Raw genomic sequence first — 22,548 nt, 5'->3', positions numbered from 1 at the left:
CTCTTGCAGACAACATATTGATGGGTTATGTTTTCTTACCCAGTCTGGAACTCTTCATCTCTTGAATGGAGCATTTAATTCATTGACATTTGGTGTAATTATTGACAAGTATGAATTTGTTGCTGTCATTTTGTTATGTGTTTCTGTGTGTGTGTGTGTGGTGTTGCTCATTTCTTTGTTCCATATAATTTTCTGTGCTGAGCTTGTTTTGTTTATGAATCGTCTTGTCACTTCCTTCATTGCTATTGTTTTAGTATTTGTGAAGTATTTGTGCTTGTTCTCTTTTTTATTTTTATATGGAAGTTTATCATTTTTCTTTGAGGTTACCCTGTAATTTATAATTTTCTCCCTGAGTTTAGAACAGTCCATTCTATCCTACAACTCTCTTGACTTCCTCACCATTTAGAAGTTCTGTAACTATACAATTTTTTCCCTCTTTTTTGTTTGTAGTTGTCCTCATTTGCCAATTGATGTCTCTGGTTTCCTGTTTACAATCTTGTAAGCTTATTTACTTTGGATACTTACATAACTGGGTTGATTTCTGTGTTATGTCATCATGTGTGTTAATGATCAATTGTTGTTTGCTATTTTTGGTTTTTTGCCCAAAAGACTTCCTTTAGCACCTTTTATATGGTTGGTCTGTCTTTAACAAATTTCCTTTATTTCTGCTTATCTGGAAATGTCCTAATTTCACCATCATATTTGAGGGACACTTTTGCTGAGTAATTAATTCTTGGTTGGAAATTTCTTTCTTTCAGGGTTTTATATATACCATGCCGTTGCCTTCTCACCTGAATGGTTTCTGCCAAGAAATCTGAGCTTAGTCTTACTGGTTTCTCTTTGTAGGGAACTTTTCATTTTTCCTGTGCTGCTTTCAGGATTCTTTCTTAGTCTTGGGTTTTGGTGAATTTTATGATGATATGTCTTGGTGATTTTCTTTTGGGGTCTATCCTGTTTGGTGGTCGTTGGGCTTCTTGAATGGATATGTTCTCATCTTTCACCATACCAGGGAAATTTTCTTCCAACAAATCTTCAACAATTTTGTCTGTGGCTTTATTTGTCTCTTTCTGTTTTGGAATTCCCATTAAACATAGGTGTTTCCTTTTGATGGCATCCCACATGCATCTTAGGCTTTCTTCATTTTGTTTTGATCTTTTTTCTGATTGACCTCTTTCCAAAGAAGTATTGAAGTATTTATCTTCAATCTCACTAATTCTGTCTTCCATTGATTCAATTCTACTCCTTTGGCTGTTAAATGTGTTATCTATTTCTGAAAATTTAGTATTAATCTTCTCGATTTCTATCCATAGATTTAGAATAATTTCTATTTTTTCATTTAATTTGTCATTTTGTTCTTGTATTGTCTTCTGAAATTTTTCTAGGGTTTTGTCTGTTTCCTTAATTTTGTCAGTGTTTCCCATGATCTGTCTCTCAATCCATTGAAGGTACCTAAATATAATTCTTTTGAATTCCTTATCAGGAAGGTCCAGTGCTGCTTCTTTCTCAGGGATGTGTTCTGGGTCTGTATCCTGGTCTCTTGTTTCTACTGCTTTATCTTGCTTCTTTGTGAGTACTGTGATGGTCTGTTGTCTCCAAGACATTGTGACATTTTTGTGTTTATAGTTAATTGGTGATTGTATGTTGTAGTGATTCACTCACGATTTTAGTTTTCTTTGTTTTGTTTGGATGCTATCTGAGTAAGCAGGGTACTGGGCTCCTCTATTTGCTAGTTGGCAGCACTTATGCAATCACCACCCATCTCCTTTCTAGTCATCAGTCTTCCATTGTCCTTGGCAAGTAGAGCCTGTTCTTGGGTCCCTGGAATCTGAACAAGAATGCTACTGCTTTAAATATTCAAAATGACCTTTGCTTGTAAACATTTAAAATGGCTGCACCCTCTGGGCAGTCAAAAGTCCACAGCTCAGTTTTTCTCCTTCTTTGCTGTTTCCCTTTTTAGTAATTAGCCACCAGCACAGTCATCCATGAAGCCCTTGGAGAGCAGCGTCAATTGTTAGGTTAATTCTCAGGTCCAAACACTGCTTGGAAATATTCATACTCTCCATGCTATCAGGATAGCTGACAGTCCATAGCTCCTTTTGTCTCCTTACTCCCAGGTTTCATTCAGGCTCTTCTACTAGTTGGTGTTTAATCTACTTCTGTATCCTTCCGTTCAAAGCTCAGGGCTCCAGGATTATCTTTTGTATCTGTGTCAATTGGTTTATATTTTCTTTGTTGAAGAGGGTCTGTGTAGCTTGTCTGCCTATTTCATCATCTACCAGAATTTGGATTAGGTTCAACCAATTCTTTTTAGTACAGTGACTCTGTCTATTCTTTCCATCTTTGTTTGATGCTTCTTGTATTGTCAACATCTTGCCAACAGAATCCTTCAAAATTGCAATTTGAGGCTTGAAGTTTTTTCTTCAGTTCTTTAAGCTTGAGAAATGCCAAGTGTATCCCTTTTGGTTTTTTGATTCCAGGTCTTTGCACATTTCATTATATTACTTTACTTTGTCCTTTCAAACCACCCTTTAAAATCTTCTGTTCAGCTCTTTTATTTAATCATTTCTTCCATTTGCTTTAGCTACTCTCCATTCAAGAGCAAGTTTCAGAGTCTCTTCTGACATTCATTTTGGTCTTTTCTTCCTTATGTGTCTTTTTAATGACACTTTTCTTTCTTCATGTATGATGTTCTTAGTGTCATCCAAAAATTCGTCTGGTTTTTGGTATTCAATGTGTCAAATCTGTTCTTCAGATGGTCTCCAAATTTAGATCAGAAATAATCTAGGTCATATTTTGGCTGTCATGGACTTGTTTTAATTTTCTTCAACTTGAAGTTGAATTTGCTTATAAGCAATGGATAGTCTGTTCCACAGTCAGCTCCGGGCTTTGTTCTGACTGATGATATTGAACTCCTCCATCATCTTTCCACAGATGTAGTTTATTTGATTCCTATGTAGTCCATCTGGTACTGATCGCTACTTATGTTGTTGGTAAAAGATTTTTGCAATGAATAAGTCATTGGTCTTGCAAAATTCTATCATGTGATCTCCAGCATCATTTCTATTACAATGGCTATATTTTCCAACTACCAATCATTCTTAGGAGCTTTGGTAGTGTAGTGCTTAAGGCACTTGACTGCTAACCAAAAGGCTGGCAGTTCAAATCCACCAGCCACTCCTCAGAAGGAAGGTTGAGCAATCTACTTCTATAGTGATAGTACCTTGGAAAACCAAGGAGGGGTCGCTATGAGTCGGGTCTGACTCAACGGCACATAACAACAACAACAACAAATCATTCTTCTTTTTCCATCTTTTGTACTCCAATCACCAGTAATTTTCAATGCATCTGATTGCATGTTTGATGAATTTCAGATCACAGAAGTTGGTAAAAATCTTTATTTTCTTAATCTTTGGCTTTAAAAGTGGATGCATAAATTTGAGTAATTTGAATAATTAGTAGTTTTAACTGGTCTTCCTTTTAGGCGTGTGGATATTATCTTATCACTGACAACATCATAGAGAATAGATCTTGAAATGTTCTTTTTAGCAATGAATACAATGCCATTCCTCTTCAACTTGCCATTCTTGGCACAGTACAACATGTGATTGTCTGATTTAAAATGGCCAATACCAGTCCATTTCAGCTCACTAATGCATTGGATATTGATCTTTATGCATTCCATTTCATTTTAGACAACTTCCTGTTTCCCTGATTGATACTTTGTACATTCCATGTTCTGATTATTAATGAATGTTTGCAGCTGTTTCTTCTCATTTTGAGCTGTGCATCAAAGAAGGTCCCAAAAATTTTACCCCATTCAACTCACCAAGGTTGACCCTGCCTTGAGGAGATGGCTCTTCACCAGTAGTGTAGTGCCTGAGGCATTTGACTGCTAACCAGAAGGCTGGCAGTTCAAACTCAACAGCCACTCCTTGGAAGGAAGACTGGGAATCTACTTCCATAGATATACTGCATTGGAATCCCAAGGTGGGTTCACTATGAGTTGGAATCAACTTCCCAACAGTGAGTTTTTAATTTAATATATAGTGTTTGGTACTATCTGCAGCTTCAGACATCCACTCAAAGGTCTTGGAACACATCCCCTGGGGTAAGAAGGACTACTATATTTATATAAAAAAAAAATTGAAAAGAACCTTTATTGTCATTAAAGTTGAACACTCAGGATGCTATCACAAGCCCCCAGTGGAGTAGTGCTAAAATAGATCATCTGCAGGCTCACCACCTGCCAAGTGGTGGGCTGAGCAGTTTACATGTGATAACTAATGTATATCCTAATGTAATATCCTGTGTGGTAGTCACTGTGATTATCTATAGCCCACACATAAGATATCTGAGGAACAAAGACATGAAATTATCTTGTTCAATATCACAAAATTAGTAAGCAATGATGCTGGCATTTAAGAATTGCCAGTCTGGCTCCAGACTTTCTTTCTCACTGTCTTTCTCTCTCCCTTTCTCTCTCTCTCTCTTTTTTCTTTCTCTTCTTAGTGTTTTAAATATACACAGAGCAATATATACCAATTCAGAAGTTTCTATACGTACGATTCAGTGATGTTGATTATATTCCTCAAGCTGTGCAACCATTCTCATTCTCATTTTCTGAATGAAAATTCAGAATCCTCCATTGACATAATCTCATTGCCCCTTAAGCTTCCTGTCTCATCTTTTGAGTTGCTGTTGTCATTGTAATCCCTATATGGGGATATCCCTATATGATAGTTCTCTAAAAGAGCACATTGCTCAAAGCAGACACAGTATATGTTCTTAACAGCCATATGCCTCTGTTAAGTGCTCAGGGAAATATAGATAGATAGATAGATAGTTAGATAGATAGATAGATAGATAGATAGATAGATTGGCTTTTGCTTCATAGCTATTAGTAAAATAGCACTGGATTTTAAGCAGAAGACCCTTTCACACTATGCTCTAGTCTCAGAAAATATTAAAAAGACCATCAACTTCTCTGAGGCTTAGGACTATAATCCTAGGACAGTGGTTCTCTTCTTGCCCCCCAGGAGATGATTTTATCACCCAGAAGACACTTGGCAGTGTTTGGAGACACTTTTGATTGTTACAACTCAGGATTCCAGTGGCATCTAGTGGATAGAGACCAGGGGTGTGCTGAATATTCTACAATATACAAGACTGCTTCCCATCCATCCCAATAAAGAATTGCCCCAAATACACAAAAGAGTCAATAGTACTGAGATTGAGAAACCTTAGGATAGACTGAAACAAAGTTCACAATGTTCAGATTCCCTCAAATTCTCTTTCTGTGGACATTAGAGTTATGGTCTCTGTGATTTAAATACCAGTAACCTCATTTAAATTGATCCTGTTTATAAATGTGGCATACTGTCATTCCTTCTTTGATACATGAGCAGTGTTTGTGGCCTGTGTCTCTAATCCTGGCTATATAGTTTAATGGTATTTACTGCTCTGTCTTATTGCCTCCTAGGCTGTGGTGTAGTTTAGATTTGGAGGGCCAGCCTTAACTGTTCCAGGACAAATATCTGTGGCATGCCTGCTTCTTTTACATTTCCTAGAGTTATGCTATAATATGGTCTTTTGGTTGTTCTTTTTGTCTGTCTTATTTACTGGATCCTCATAGTAGCAGCTCATTCTGGTTATTGATCCTCAGCATATGCCCAGCCTGATGGAACTGAAGTGCTCAAGCCTCTATGAGATTTGTCCTGTAGGCAAGGTTCTCAAGCACTAAGGAGGTCATGGACACATGACTAAATTGAAACATGGGGCAGATATTTCTGAGGCTGGTATAATGGTGCCATGTGGCTTGTGGTTGCTTATGAGTAGGGGTGATATTCTCTAGAACACCTGCTCAGCAATAATCCATAAATAGCCATTGTATCTTGCAATGTGTGGTATGGGTTTGTAACATCCAGAAACATTCCTTTGCCACTCCTCTGAGGGCAAAGGGACTGCTAATCCCCCCCTGAGTCATAACCAAAGCCAGCTTCCAAAGTGGTGTGGTTATAGAACTTGAGGCAGGGGCCTCATGGCCCCCAAAATCTTCTCTAACCACTTACTGCCCCAACCAATTCCTACAAATTCAGTTGATGTTACTATAACTCCATTTTATAGGTGGAAAACCTAAAACTCAGAGAATTAAAGTGGCCTTCCTGAGATGACACAACAAATAAGCCAAACGATCTATGTCTGCAGATTCCGAATTCTCTGTTCTTTCATGGGCTATTTCTAAGAGATTGTATGGCCTTATTAAACACTAGGCAGGACTGGTCAAATTTTCTAAGTGTCTAAGTGACAAGGGTAGGTCCCCATTAACAAACCCAAATGGAACTTTTAGAAAGGAAAAATAAAATAACAGAAAGAAAAAATACACTAAAATGAAAACCAAACTCACTGCCATGAAGTCAAGTCCAACTCATAGCAACCCTCCTTGGGTTTCCAAGGTGGTTCTCTATGGAAGTAGATTGCCCAATCTTTCTTCCGAGGAGTGGCTGGTGGGTTTGAACCACCAGCCTTTTGGTTAACAGTCAAAAGCCTTAGGCACTACACCACTAGATGAGATTAAAAGTACATTGACATTGGAGGAGAATAGATCAGTGAACCAAAAGATACAGCAATAAAAATAATCTAAAATGAAGTACAGACAATAAATAAATAAATAAATAACACACACACACACACACACACACACACAAAGCACAGAGCTCTAGTGACCTATGGAGCAATATTAGGTGGACTGTCATACATGTGGGAGTCCCTGGATGGCACATTCAGTTGAGTACGTGACCACTAATGGAAAGGGTAGTGATTTGAACCCACATAGAGGGCCTCAGAAGAAAGCCTGGTGATCTGCTTCCAAAAGGTCACAGACTTGAAAACTCTATGGAATGCAGTTCTACTCTGCACAGAGAGTCACATCAATCAGAACTTGATAGCAACTGGTTTTTACCATGCATATAATTTGGAGCAGAGAGAGAAGAGTGATCATAAAAAAGCATTTAAAGAAATAAATGGCTAAAAAAATGTCCACATTTGATGAAAACTATAAACTCATAGATCTAGGAAGTTTAACAAATTTCGAACAGAAAAAGACCAAAAAGAAAACAGGCAAGGCAAATCTTAATCAAATTTCTGGAAACAAGTAATAACAAGAAAATATTAACAGCACCCAGAGAAGACACATTAGGTACAGAGAAACAAATATAAGAAGTACTGCATTCTTCTGACCAGAAGTTATGTAAGAAAACAGTGGAGAAAAGTGCTGAAAGGGAGGGAAAAAAACCTATCAGAGAAAATAAATATCAAGTAAACACTAATCAAAAGAAAGCTGGAATTTCTATATTAATTTCAGAACAAGGAGTCTTACCAGGGATAAAGACTGATGATAATTTGTAATGGCAAAGAGATCAATTCAACACTAGATGTAAGTGTTCTAAGTGTATAAAACCAAAAAAAAAACAAACTCACTGCCATCTAGTTGGATCCGACTCATAGTGACCCATTCTTAGGTTTCTAAGGCAATATCACTGTGGAAGTACATTGGCCAATCTTCCTTCCAAGGAGTGACTGATAGATTTGAACTGCCAGTCTTCTAGTTAGCAGTCAAATGCCTTAGACACTACGCCATCAGAGCTCCCTCTAAGTGTAAATGCACCTAATAATATTGCTTCAAAATAAATAAAGCAAAACTTTATAGAACTTAAAAAAAAAAAAAATCCATTGTTGTAATCTTTAATATTCTTCTTTCAATAACTGATAGAACAAGTAGACTGAAAATTAATAAAAAATATGTTGTCGTTGTTATGTGCCGTAGAGTCATAGCGACCCCTCCTTGGTTTTCTGAGATGGTATCACTATGGAAGTAGACTGCCTGACCTTCTTTTTGAGGAATGGCTAGTGGGTTTGAACTGCCAGCTTTCCAGTTAGCAAGCAGTCAAGTGCCATAGGCACTACCCTACCAGAGCTCTTATTAAAAATATAGTAGTCCTGAATAGGAGCTCTGGTGGTATAGTGCCTAGGCATTTGACTGCTAACCAGAAGGCTGGCAGTTCAAACCCACCAGCCACTCCACAGAAGGAAGACCAGGAAATTTACTTCTATAAAGATTTACTGCCTTGGAAACCCAAAGGGGATTGCTATGAGTCAGAATCAACTTGGTAGCAGTGAGCTTGGTTTTGTTTTTCTGAATCCTGAATAATATTAATAACCAACTTGGCCTAAATGACATTTCTCTCAACAACAGCAAAATCCATACTCTTTTCAAGTACACATGTTGTTGTTGTTGTTAAGTGCCATTGAGTCATTTCCGACTCATAGCGACCCCATGCACAGCAGCCCCAGGGTTACAGTTGAGGAGGGACAACTCAGGGACGCCCAAAGCAGCAGGCCAGAAGAGCAGGAGAAAGGGGATTAAACGCCAGGAAGCCAGACAGAGGAACAGTCAGCCAGGTGGGGGTGATAGGAGAGGTCTCCAACAGCAAGACAAACTTGTCTGTCGGTTTGTCCTACTGTGGTGACATGTAGACGTGAGTTTTGAGGCTGAGCCTCTGGTGTTTAAAACCCAGAGAAATGCACCTGGTGCACAGGTAACAGCCCAGTTTATAGACTGAGACAAACTAGGAAGAAGGAAGAGGCCATCCACTTCTCAAAGTATTGGCCAGGGAAAACCTTATGAATAGCAAGTACACATGGACCATTCATTAATGTAGACCATATTCTGGACCTTAAAACAAGTCCAAAATTTACCACTCTGCACACAGGGGGTCATTATCAAGCAAAATCAACTCAACAGCAATTGGTTTTTACCATACATATAATTTGGAGTACTAAATTTTAAGAGGGTTGAAATCTGCTCACAAATTAATTACATAAGAAATAAATAACAGAAAGATAAGAAAAATCTCCATGGTAAAATATTTTGAAATTAATAGCACATTTCTTAAGTGCACATGGTGAAAGGCAGAATAATACACAAAAAATTAAAAATATTTTGAACTGAGAAAACATGAAAACACAACATATCAAAATTTGTAAGATGCAGATAAAATAGTGCCTAAAGAGAATTTTACAGCATTAATTGTTTACATGAGAAAAGAAAAACAGTTTTCAAATTAATAATCTCAGCTTCCATTGTAAGAAAGTAGTTGTTATTGTTATTAACGGCTGTCAGGTGGATTCTAATTCACAATAACCCCATGTGTTCAGACTTTAACTGCTTCACAGAGTTTTCAAGCATGTGATGTTTCAGAAGTAGATCACCAGTCCTGTCTTCCTAGGTACCTCTGAGTGGGTTCCAGTGCCAACCTTTCAGTTAGTAGTTGAACATTTAACCATTTGTGCCACTCAGAGATTCAAAATAGAGTAAAATTAAATCCAGTTAAGATAAGGAAGGAAATAATAAAGATAAAAGCACAAACTGTTGAGATAGAAAACAGAAAAAGTAAAGTAACCAAAAGATGATTCTTTGAAAAGATCTATAAAATTAATAAAATTACCCATATTCAGTATTAAAAAAGAATTGTTGTTGTTGTTGCTAGGTGCTGTCGAGTTGTTTCCAACTCATAGCAACCCCATGCACAGCTGAACGAAAACTGCCCAATCCCATGCCAGTCCCACGATCCCTGCTATACTTGAGCCCATCATCGCAGCCACCGTGTCAATCCATCTTGTTGAAGGCCTCCCCCTCTTTTGTGGACCCTCCACCCTACCAAGCATGACATCCTTCTCCAGGGATGTTTCTTTGCTATAGGAAAACCTTATGAATATCAAAGAAAAAAGAATTACATCACCAAAATCCAGGAATTAAACAGAATCATCATTAGAGATCTTATAAAATTTCTTGGAAGACGCAAACTACCCAGTTTACACAAAAGGAAATAGATATACTGAATAGCCCTGTATTTATTATTAAAAAATAATTTGTTATTAAAAAATAATTCCACAAAACTCAAAATAATAATTAAAAAAAAATTAGGCTCATTGGTCTGATAGAGACTGGTGGAACCCCTGAGACTTCAGCTCTTAGACACCCTTCAAGCTTGGAACTGAATTCATGGCTCAACTTTCAGCCAAACAATAGACAGGCCTATACAGTGAATAAAAATATCAGGGAGGTATGTCCTCCTTAGAACAGTCAACCATATATGATTAAAAGGGCAGCATTTTCCCAGGAATAAATCTCAGAAAGTAGGAAGGGAAAAAAAGAAGGATGAATGGAAATGGTAAACACAGGGAGGAAGTAGGAAGAATGCTGTTACATGTGAGGATTGCAATCAGTGTCACAAAATCAAATGTTTATGAATTATTGGATGGAACACCAATTTTCCCTGTAAACATTCACCCAAATCACAATAAGAAGTTAAAAAAATCTTTCCACCAAGAATGTTCTGGATCCATGCAGCTTCACATTTAAGGAAGAAATACTCCCTAATGCTACACAAACTCTTCCAGAAAATAGGAGAATAGTGAACACTTTCTTACTCGTTTTATGAGGCCAGCATTACCCTGTTACCAAAATTAGAAAAAAATGTTCCAAGAAAGGAAATTACAGCTCAATATTCCTTGTGAACTTAGACACAAATATCCTTAAAATCTTTTTAGCAAATCAAATCCAGCAATATTTAAAAGTGATAATATATCAGGAGTGTGTGGGCTTTATCTCCAGAATGCAAGATTAATTTTGAAAGTCTATCAGCACGATTTGCTATGTAAACAAAACAACTACAACAAAAAAGATAATCCATATAATCATCTTAATAGATGGTGAAAAAGAATTTGATAAAACTCAGCACTCATTCATGTTCAAAACTTTCAGCAAATAAGGAATGGAAAGGAATTTCCTTAACCTGAAAGGGATAATTTTGAAAAATCTACGAATAACATTATACTTAAAAGTAAAAAGGAGCTCTGGTGGTACAGTGCCTAAGGCATTTGACTGCTAATCAGAAGGCTGACAGTTCAAACCCACCAGCCACTCCTTGGAAGGCAGATTGGGCAATCTACTTCCATAGAGATACCTCCTTGAAAACCCAAGGAGGGGTTGCTATGAGTCAGGATTGACTTGATGGCAGTGAGTTTGTTTTTTTTGGTTTTAAATAGTAAAAGATTTATTACATTTTTCCTTCTAAGATTTGGCAACAATGTCAGTTCTCACTACTTTTAATGAACACTGTACTGGAGGTCCTAGCCAATGCAATAAAGCAAGAGAAAGAAATAAAATGCATACAGATTGGAAAGGAAAAACAAATGTTTCTACTAGTAAATAACATGAATGTATGTTTTAAACATTCTAAAGAATTTATAATAAAGGCTTCTAGAATTAATTATTAATGAATTCATTGAAATCACAAAATACAATGTCAATATGCAAAAATCAAGCTATTTCTATATACTAACAATGAAAACTTGAAAATTGATATTCAAATACAATTTACAATTGCATAAAAATATTAAATAAAACCCAAGAACCCTTGTTGATTCCAACTCGTAGTGGGCCTTTAGGACAGAGTAGAATTGCCCCATAGAGCTTCCAAGGCTGTAAATCGTTATAGAAGCAGACTGCCACATCTTTCTCCCATAGAGCTGTTGGTGGGTTCAAACCACCAACCTTTTGATTAGCAGCCAAGTAGTTAACCACTGATAGATCATGGATAAATTTATCAAAAAATGTACAAACCCTTTTGTCTTGGTTCTCTAGTGTTGCTATAACGGAAATACCACAAATGAATGGCTTTAACAAACAGAAATTTATTCTCTTACAGTTTAGGAGGCTAGAAGTCCAAATTCAGAGTGCTGGCTCTAGGGCTGGGTGAAAGCCCCTCAACCTTGGTCTTCAGCTCTTCCTCTTATTCTTAGGCCCACTGGAGTTGGAGGCTTCCTTTAACTCAGGCACCTGCAGGCTGCTGAGGCTGATGAACCCAAGATTGACAGGTAAAATGGCATAATCCCAAGATCAGCAGGCAACACGGCAGGCCACTGGCATTCAAGTCCAAGAACTGGAGATGAAGATGACCAAATGGAGGAGTCAAACATGTTAAAAAGCTAGAGACTTTTCTGAAAGCTTCTCCTTCTATGCTGGAAGCAGGTCCCACCCCAAAGGTAAGTACTTAGCTGCTTGCAGCAGATTCCATTATAATTTCATCATGGTGAATAACTGCCAAGCCACTCAAAACATGGCCCAGCCAAGTTGACACACAACCTTAGCTACCACAGCTTTACAGTAAAAATTACAAAATATTGCTAAGAGGAATCAAAGCAAACCTAAATAAATAAAGAGATATACCAGGCCTATATCTCCTTGAAGGCAAGAATGGCTAGAATTTATCTCACCTACTTTGGTCATGTGGTCAGAAGGGACCAGTCTCTGTAGAGGGATATCATGCTTGGTAAAGTCAACTATAGGAGCTTTGATAGCATAGCACCTAAAGCACTTGAATGCTAACCAGAAGGCTGGTGGTTCAAACTCACCAGCCACTCCTGGGAAGGAAGGTTGGGCAATCTACTTCCGTAGTAATACTGCCTCGGAAACCCAAGGAGGGGTCACTATGAGTCGGCTCCGACTTGATGGCACATAACAACAACAACAACAAAGTGAACTATCAGAGAAAAGGGTGAAGACCCTCTACGAGATGAATTGACACAGTGACTATGAAGATGAGCTCAAGCATAATGAGGACTGTGAGAATGGTCCAGGACTGGGCAGTGTCTCATTCTGTTGTACACAGGGTCACTGTGAGTCAAAATCAACTCTATGGCACCTAACAACAACATAGCAACAACCAGGCTTATAGATTAGAAAACTCAATATTGTTAAGATTTCAATTCTCTACAATCTTAACTGTAGATTTGATATAACCCTAATAAAAATCTGAATTTCTTGTAGAAACTGGCCAGATGATTTTAAAACTTATATTAAAATACAAACAATCATGAATACTCAGAATAATTTTGGAAAAGAAATTTGAAGGACTTATTTTACTCGATGTCAAGACTTACTATAAAGTTACATTAATGAAAACAGTGTTATATTCACATAAGCTTAGGCATATAGGTCAATAGAGGATTGAGAAATAGACTCATGAGTGATCAATATGACCAATGATCAATATGATCGATTGGTTTTCAATGATGTTACCAAGTTAATTAAATAGGAAAAGGATGTTTGAGTCTCTATTTCCAGCTGTCTTTAGATCAGCTTCCCTGACCTTCTTGAAGTCTGGATGAGTAAGCCAATAAATTCTCTCTCTTTTTTTATTTTTGCTTACCTGGATCAAGTTTGGTTTCTACTCTTGTAACCAAAGATATGTGAATAGTACACAATGCTCAAAATTTTACATTCTGCATCCCTTAACACTTGAATTTGTGTGTAGAAGAGGAAAGGGAAGAAACCCAAGCCTTTTGTAGCCAGGTTCCCTACTATTGGGAGGAGTTTAGTTCTGATCTTTGAACAGTCTCAAGGGTTACTCTTACAGATGAGGCACTCTCTGGGCCTTGGAACAGGAGAGACCTTTGAGCTTATCTAGGCCAGTGGTTTGTCATGGTTTGCGAACTGTGTTCCTGGAGCTGCTGGCTTCTGAGTAGGTATCCCGGGGAATGTCAAGGGTATTTATAGGGTGGTTCTAGGCACCTCTGCTCCAGTGAGTGCTGCTTTACTTTTAATGTTGTATTCCACCACTTAAAAAGAAAACAAAGAAAATGAATCTAGTCTAATTCCCTCATTTCCATATGGAGAAAGGGAAAGTCAGATGAGTTCAGTGACCAATCAAGGCTCACAGCTGGAAAAGGCACACAGCACTTGGATCCACAAGCTCTCATTCCCAGGTTGGTGCTCTCTGCTCTCACTTACTGATCACTTACTGAGTCCCCTCAGGCTTTGGTTCCCCCTTTGTTCCTCATTGGACTTTCTAAAGCTAGTATTTTGAGGTCTGTATGAGAAACACCAAGTCTTTTTTCATACTCTCAGATCAGTGGTTTCTTAGCCCCTCTCCAGTGCCTTCAGTAGCAGAGAATGAGTCCATCTGAAAAAGGCCATGTTATTGCCAGACATGAGTCCCTGGGCGGTGCAAACAGTTAAAGCGCTTGGCAATTAACTAGAAGTTGGCAGTTTGAGACCACCAAGTGGCACCTTAGAAGAAAGTCTTGGTGATCTACTTAAAACGAGGCATTGAAAACCCTGTGGAGCACAGTTCTACTCTGACATAGTTGGGGTTGCTGTGATTCAGAATCGACTCAATGGCAACAGGTTTAGTTTTTGGTTCATTGCCAGACAACTCTGGTTATAAAACTATTTTGTGGATTGAGTATACATCACCTTTAGTAAGTTTTCCTTTCTGTCCCCAATTTGGTACTTGAAAGTGTGTGCACTCAGTATGGATCTCCACCAAAACTTGACAAATGTCACTCCATACCTTATTTAACGTTTTTATGTGCCTGAGATGACAGTTTCATCCCCTCGGTAGGTTAGTTTGCTAGAGGGAAAAGAACTTGATTTTCATATTCCCTTTCTACTCAAAATGTAATTGGTATATCAGCAGTATGAACATCACTTGGGAACTTATCAGAAATGCAGACACGTAGGCCCACTGAATCTGAATCTTCATTTTAACAAGATTCCCAACTGATTCCTATGCCCTTTAAAGTCTGAAAAATTCCCTCGCAAATTGGAACCACTGGTTATAAGAACAGGGGCAAGAATCTGGACCCCCTCTGTAATGCAGAATTTGATAAAAGTTTTGATTTTTAGCTGTAGAAGCTGAACTTCTTCAGCATTCTCTTTAGGAACAGCATGTGTATGCTTATAATTTCTAATGTCTCACTTTGTAAAATCAGAGCATTTGTGGACTTCACTTCCCTGGGCAGGACATAAAGGCGTGCCTAAAACCTGGGTGAGTCTTGCCAGGATATCTGAAATAACTGAATACTTGAGACGGTTGTCTTGATGGCAGGAGACCATGTGTAACACAAAAAATTAAATCCTTGACTACTAACATAAAGATTGGCAGTTGTGGTGCAGTGAATTACTTAATATGGCCCTTTTAGCCACAGATGCCTGGATGGGCTAGTGCAAATGTGAGGTGGTTGTGACCCACCAAGAGGATTGGATAGCTTGCTAACAATGTAAGTAAGGTGCCTGGCATCATAGTAGGGCTGGACCACACAAATAAGGTATATGGAAGGTTAATGTGGGGATTGGTCAGTTTTGCCATCCCAGTAGTCTTGAAATGAGCCATCCTAGAGGTAGAAAGGGGGAATCTCACTACCATCAAGCAAGAAGAGCTAGGAGTGTAGCACGTTCTTTGGACCTAAGAACCCTGCACTGAATCTCCTCTTGCCAGGAAATAGAGAGCTGCAGCACTGGAAACAGTAAGAGATGAGAAGCAGCAGCAGAGAAATGGCAGTAGCAGAGGCAGCAGAACCAAGAGATTGGCACAAGACAGAGAAATGGGCTTCTTGGCTTATGAAATGAGAAAGCTGAGTCCCTTCAGACAGGAGAATTGGTGGTAGAGTGGGCTGCCTCTGGGCATTTATCAGGGAGCTGAAAGAGCTTTGTAACACTTGCCCAATCAGGGCAGAAGCCAAGGGTCATGAGGCTGAGAGGCTGAGGGCCAGAGAGAGGCATGCCTATGGGAACAGCTGAGAAGAGGCTATCCTGATCGAAGAAGTGTATCCTGAGTTGTTTCTGGTCTTGAAGTGTAACCTGTGACTTCTCTAATAAACCTCATGATCATGAATATTGTCTGTGAGTTCTGTGTGGCCATTGTGATGAATTATTGAACCCAGCAGAGTAGAAGGTGCCATGGGAGGGGCAGTTGGTGTCAGAATTGGTAAGAAGGTTGGATGGTGGAGACATGTCTGACCTTCATCTCATGGGACTCAGTTGTGGGGTGTTGATCTTGAACATCCTCCTGACTTGTGAAGTTGGAGGAGGTCAGATCCCTTGCCATGCCATTTCAACAACAGTTCAAACCCACCCAGAGGTGTTTCAGAGGAAAGGCCTGCTGATCTGCTTCTGAAATTTGATGGCAGCTGCTTTTTTGTTATTTTTACCTTGATGGTAAGTCAAATGGAAGCCTCTTGGTATAGGATGGTTAGCACATTGCATTTATTTAAGCCGTAATCTGACACATCACACACACTGCAAGGAAACTGTTTTTATGAAAACAAACCACAGAACCTTCCTGGGAGTGAGCAGAGAAGAATGCTGAAGGAGAATCCACTGAGGAGTAGGGGCTATTGAACAAGAATTCTTTGAAACTGTTCCCCTGGGTTTCATCACTTACTTGGGATTCTCACCCCAGGGTATGCCAGTTTCCACTTAAAACTCAGGCTCAAGGGTGGACAAAATTGTTTTCCTTTGATTCTTCATAGCACAGCTGAGATAGCCTGACATTTTCGAAAAGAATTTAACTAAATACTAAGGGGGAACAAAAAGGAAATAATAGCAGACAGTACAAATAGCAAATTTCCAGAGTATTGGTTTCTGATGCTAAGATAACCACACACCAGTCTTAAGGATGGTGTGATAATTTAGATTATTGTTCAGTAGATGTTTATTCCCCTCTCATTTCCACTGTCAGGGAATATACATCCCTGTCCTATTATTAATGAACATGGACATGACACTTTGGTCAATGGAATATTAGTGGGCAAGAAGTGAATGGAGACCTTAAGTGTACTTACATGGTTTGGCTTGGCTAAAGTGGCCAGTGATCCACCATGATGGAATGTGTCTTGGGTAGCACAGAATGAGACACATGTAGACCTGCACCCAGTCTGGAGCCGGAGCCCAGCCTAAAGCACAGAGCTTCCCAGATAGCCCATTCTAGATCAGTTCAACTGAAGAACACTTGCTGACCCAGGAATACGTGCACACAGGCTGGTTGTGGTGACCTGTGAGTGCTGACCTGGCTTGTTCTCAGCATTATTGAGGCAATAGCTAACCAATACAGAAGGTGCAGGGTCATGAGCCCTGTCTAAAGCCTATTTATTGGAGCAAGTCCTATCTGCCTTATTGTCTTCTGCCCAGGAACTGTATCAAAACATCTTGACCCTTTTCCTATTGGCTAGACAGTTTAGTAAAGTACAGGACCTGCCTCCAGCCTCCTGATGAGGGGAAAGTTTCTCATTTCTACTCAGGAAAAGCCCTGCTTCCCCATGAACTCCCATAGTGGTTGCTTTTCACTATATTGTAGACGCATCTGTCAGTTTGTAACACTGAGGTGTCCTGAGTGTTGCTATGATGGTGGAAGCTATGCCTTCAGTATTTCAAATACCAGTAGAGTCACCCATAGTGTATAGGTTTCAGCAGAGATTCCAAACTAAGAGATACTAGAAAGAAAGGCTTGGTGATCCACTTCTGAAAATTAGCCAATGGAAACCCTATGGATTACAACAGAATATTGTCCAATATAGTGCTAACGATGAGCCCTCTAGGCTAGAAGGCATTCAATAGACAATGTTGCAACAATGGATGCAAGCATATCAGCAAAGTGAAGATGGCACAGGACTGGAGAACATTTTGTTCTGTTGTACATGGGTTGCCATGAGTTGGGCTGACTCGATGGCAACTTACAATAATAGGTTTCTAGTATATGATGTCTGAACCAGACAATAATTGATGCAGTGTTTATGACTTAGTGCACCTGCAATGGCATAAGCATTTCTTTGCACCTGCTGTTTCGCCAACTTGGAATACTTGCCCTTCCCTTCTTCATGAAGTTAACTCCACTTATACATTAGCTGTCCATTCAGTTTCCACTTTCTCAGGGAAGCCTTCTCTGAGTGGATCAAATCCCCACTAGGCACTCACATAACTCTTTGCTTTCTCGCAATACTTATCAAACAGAAATTTTACTTTTAATGTCCACTTTCCCTATGGACAGTAAGATTCATAGAAGCAAAGACAACCTTCTGGTTGTTTTTTTTTTTTTTTCTCTCATATGACAACCTCATGTGTGTCAGAGTAGAACTGTGCTCCCTGGCTAATTTCTTAAAAGTACATCATCTGGCCTTTACCTCAAGGCACCTCTGCATGGACTTGAACTTCCAACCTTTCAAATAGCAGCCAAATGTGTTAACTCTTTTGTTTCTAACTTTTTATTGTGATTTTAGTGAAAGTTTACAGAGCAAATTGGTTTTCCATTCAATTGTTCATACATGTTTTGTTTCATGACATTGAATGCAGTCTCCATGATGTAACAGCACTCTTCCCATTTCCTCCCTGTGGTTACCATTTCCATTTGGCCTTCTTTCCTATTCATTCTTGTCTTCTGAGCTTTATCCCTGGGCAAATGTTCCCCTTTTGATCTCATGTGGTTGATTGTTCTAAGAAGCATGTATCTCACTGGTGTCATTGTTCACCCCCTGTTGCTGTTGTTAGGTGCTGTCCAGTTCATTCTGACTCATACCAATCTTATGTACAGCAGAACAAAACACTGCCTGGTCCTGAATCATTCTCACAATCGTTGCTATGCTTGCACTCATCATTGTCACTCCATCTTGTTGAGAGTTTTCCCCTTTTTGCGACCCTCTACTTTAAGCATGATATCCTTCTCCCAGGATTGATCCCCTCTGACAGCATGACCAAAGTACAAGAGACAAAGTCTGGCCATTCTCACTTCTAAAGAGCATTGTGGCTCTACTTCATTCAAGACAGATTTGTTCATTTTTGTTGCAGTCCATTGTACATTTGATATTCATTGCCAAAAATACAATTCAAATGCATCAGCTTTTCTGCAGTTTTCCTTATTCATTGTCCAGCTCTCATATGCATATGAGACTGTTGAAAATACCATGGCTTAGGTTAGGTTCACTTCAGTATTCAAAGTGACATCTTTGTTCTTAAATACTTGGGAGAGATCTTTTGCAACAGATTTTCCCATTGCCATATGTTGTTTTAATTTCTTGACTGCTGATTCCATGGGCTTTGATTGTGGGTCCAAGTAAAATGAAATTCTTGACAACTTCACTCTTTTCTCCATCCATTATTATGTTGCTTATTGGTCCAATTGTGAGGACTTTTTACATTGAGGTATAATCTATACTGAAGGCTGTATGTAGCCTTTGATCTCATCAGTAAGTGCTTCAAGTCCCCATCACTTTCAGCAAGCAAGGTTATGTCACTGGCATTTCTCAGGTTGTTAATGAGTCTTCTTCCAATTCCTTTTTCACCCTATGGGCCTATCTGTTTTGTGGCTGAAAGTTGAGCCACAGGTATGTTAACTGTTCACACCACTCAGGAGCTCCACTTGACACATAGAACCTCCAAACCATGCTCCTGCCCCTTTCCTATGCAATCTTTTGGTTTCCTGGGTTTGCTTCCCTCTCTCCAGCACTTTTTATACTACAGGTCATGAACTCATATGGTTCTGACCACACCTACAAGGTTCCTTCCAGCCCCATAAGTCACAAAGGCAGGTACAGAAGGGAATCTTCTCTCAGAAAAAAGTCTTATCACTTGCATGTTGGATGTGATGGCACATCCCTGCCAATTAACAAAGAGGGAAACTGAGGTACAGTCTGACTCTAGCTTACTTAACCAGGCAGTGGCAAATGTTACAACGGTTGACAGGAAATTGGTTCTACCCTTTGTCATTGTCACTGTAGGTATAAATTGTTTTCCTCTTCGAATGATGACTTTGGCACTAAATAAATACCTTTGGTCTGAAACTCTCATTCCTTGTTAAGCAACCCTGGCTTTAGAAGGTCTGTGGTGAATAAGGATGAATTGGGACCCGTCCACCAGCCAGGTGTTCAGTAGCAGCTGCCACTTTCCTTCCTTTTGTTTTTTTTCCACCATCACTGGTTTTAACCCTCATCTAAAAGGCCACTTTATCTGGGACAGGGAGATAATTTAGTCTCCTGTCTGTTTGGCAGCTCCCTGATTACCAGCTGAGCCTGATTACACAGTCTGTGTGCCTGTCCCAGGACAGACGTTGCTGCTGCCATGCCGAAAAAGGGAGGCAGCTCCAACTGTGAAATTGCATTTGGATTCTCACTTCCAGCACCTCTCTGTGGCTAACCCAGGCTCAGCGCTGGCAGGCAGTAGAGCTTCCTAATCCACAATTAATTTCAAAGCTACTTGTGCTCACGTTTTCCTTCCAGCAGAGGGTCCTGGTGGATAGACCAGGCTCTCTTCTCTCACCAAACCTCAGAACTGCCCCTTTCCACACAATCCTTGGATTTCCTGGAGTTTCTTTCCTTTCTCTAGCAAGAACAACTTCCACTCATGAATTCAATGAGTTTAACTCAAACATTTGACAAGTGTATATTGAGGCACTTCTGTGCCAGGAACATGAGACCTAGGTTGAGGAAGACATAGTTCTGACTCCAGGAACTCTCACATTAGACATGGAGACAGATAGCAATGTATTATGAATTAGAATAGTGAGAAATGAGGAAAAGAGATTCGTTCCCTCACAGAAGGAGTGGAGGGAAGTGGTTCTGAGACACTGAACAGAAGAGGTATGTTTAGTTTCTAGGGCTGCAGTAACAAACTACCACAAACTAGGCAGTTAAAACAGAAGGGACCTATCCTCAGAGTCCTGGAACTCAGGGCATCCAAAGGGCCATATTGCCTCTGAAGTCTTTAGGAGAGAGGATCCTGACTTAACTCCTTCTAGTTTCTTTTGGTTGCTGCAATTTTTGATACTCCTTGGCTTGTAGATGAATTGTTTCAATCTCTGCCTCTGCCTTCACATGGTTTTCTCTTCTGTGTGACTCTCTGTGTCTCTTTTCTTCTTATAAGGATACCAATCATACTGGATTACAGCCCACCTTTATCTAGTATGACCTTATCTTAACTTGATTACATCTGTGAAAATCCTATTTCCAAATAAGGTTATGGTCATGTGGGGGTTAAGACTTTTAACACATTATTTTGGGGTGAGGACACAATTCAACCCATAACATGGTTGGGCCTTTACAAGAATAACTGTGATTTTTCCAAATTAGGGAGTGCTGGAAGGACAGAGAGAACAGTGTGGGTAACATAACTACCCACTACCATCGAGTCACTTCTGACTCATAGGACCCTATAGGACAGAGTATAACTGTCCATAGCATTTCCAAGGCTGTAACTATTTACAGAATCAGACTGCTTCTTCTTCCTCCTGTGGAGCAGCTGGTGAGTTTGAACCACCAACCTTTTGTTAGCAGCCGAATGCTTTAAGCACTGCACCACCAGAGCTCCTTTGAGTAACATATAGAAGCATGAAAATCTGTGGTGGGTGTGGTGGGGGGAACAGCATGAGTAATTGCATCCATAGTGGGCTGGACAATGGTGAGCAGTCAGATGTGTGTGGAAGACACACCATGAGAGGCCCCAGGGAAGGGAAGGGGTAAAAGTTGAGATTAGAAAGTTAGGCTGTGATTAGAGGGTGAAGGTGTTATACGACAAGCTACTGAGACAGGAAGGCAGAATTGCAAACATTAGTACCTGTTTTATACATGGAGCTAGTCGTTATGGATTGAATTCAGTCCCCTCCTAAAGATGTTTTGAAGTCTTAATGCCTGGTATCTATGAATGTGACCTTATAAGTTAATATGAGGTGTTACTAAAGTAGGATGGGTCTAATCCCACACATCTGTGCAATGTCCTTATAAAATAGAAGAGACACCAGAGGAAAATAGCTCCTTGGGTTTCCAAGGTGGTATCTCTACGGAAGTAGATTGCCCAATCTTCCTTCCAAGGAGTGGCTAGTGGGTTTGAACCTCCAGCCTTCTGCGTAGCAGTCAAATGCCCTAGGTGCTACACCACCAGAGCTCCCCAAAAAATGAAACTCACTTCGAGTCAGATCCATCTCATAGTGACCCCTCCTTGGGCTTCTGAGGTGGTATCACTACGGAAGTAGATTGCTCAATCTTCCTTCTGAGGAATGGCTAGTGGGTTTGAACCAGTCAAATTGACAAATTACCAGTCAAATGCTTTAGACACTATGCCACCAGAGATCCTATAAAATAGCCACATGAACACAGAAATGCCTGGATCCACCAGAAGCTGTAACAGACAAGGAAAGGCTTTCTTCTAGAATGAATAGAGAACATGACCCTACCAGTGCCCTGAATCCAGAGTCAAAGTGCCTCCAGAACTATGAGACAACCACTTTGTTCTCATAAGGCACTCCTGGGTGGTACTTTGTTATAGCAGCCCGAAGTACGTAATACACAGGCCATTTAGCTTCTACAGGAAAATGTAACTTTTGTATGACAGATGTAAATGCATTTCCTGGCAATATCCATTTCTGGAAATGAAACATGTAATATCAGAAATACGCTAAGGAAGATTCCAAAGTAATTTTATAAAGTATATAATTACAAAGATTATATTTTTACAGATTTTATAAAGTGGTATCAGGGATATTGTTGTTAGGTGCCATTAAGTAGGTTCTGACTCATAGGGACAACAGAAGGAAACACTGCCCCATTCTGCCCCATCCTCACAATCTTTGCTGTGTGTGAGCCCATCGTTGTAGCCACTCTGTCAATTCATCTCATTGAGGGTCTTTCCCTTTTTCGCTGATCCTCTAGGGATAGGATGTGAAT

This window comes from Orycteropus afer, unplaced genomic scaffold (assembly GCF_000298275.1).
Source record: "Orycteropus afer afer isolate SDZICR_OR568_19922 unplaced genomic scaffold, OryAfe1.0 scaffold00010, whole genome shotgun sequence".
In the NCBI taxonomy this organism is placed as follows: domain Eukaryota; kingdom Metazoa; phylum Chordata; class Mammalia; order Tubulidentata; family Orycteropodidae; genus Orycteropus; species Orycteropus afer.
Note: the sequence above shows the minus strand (reverse complement) of the source record.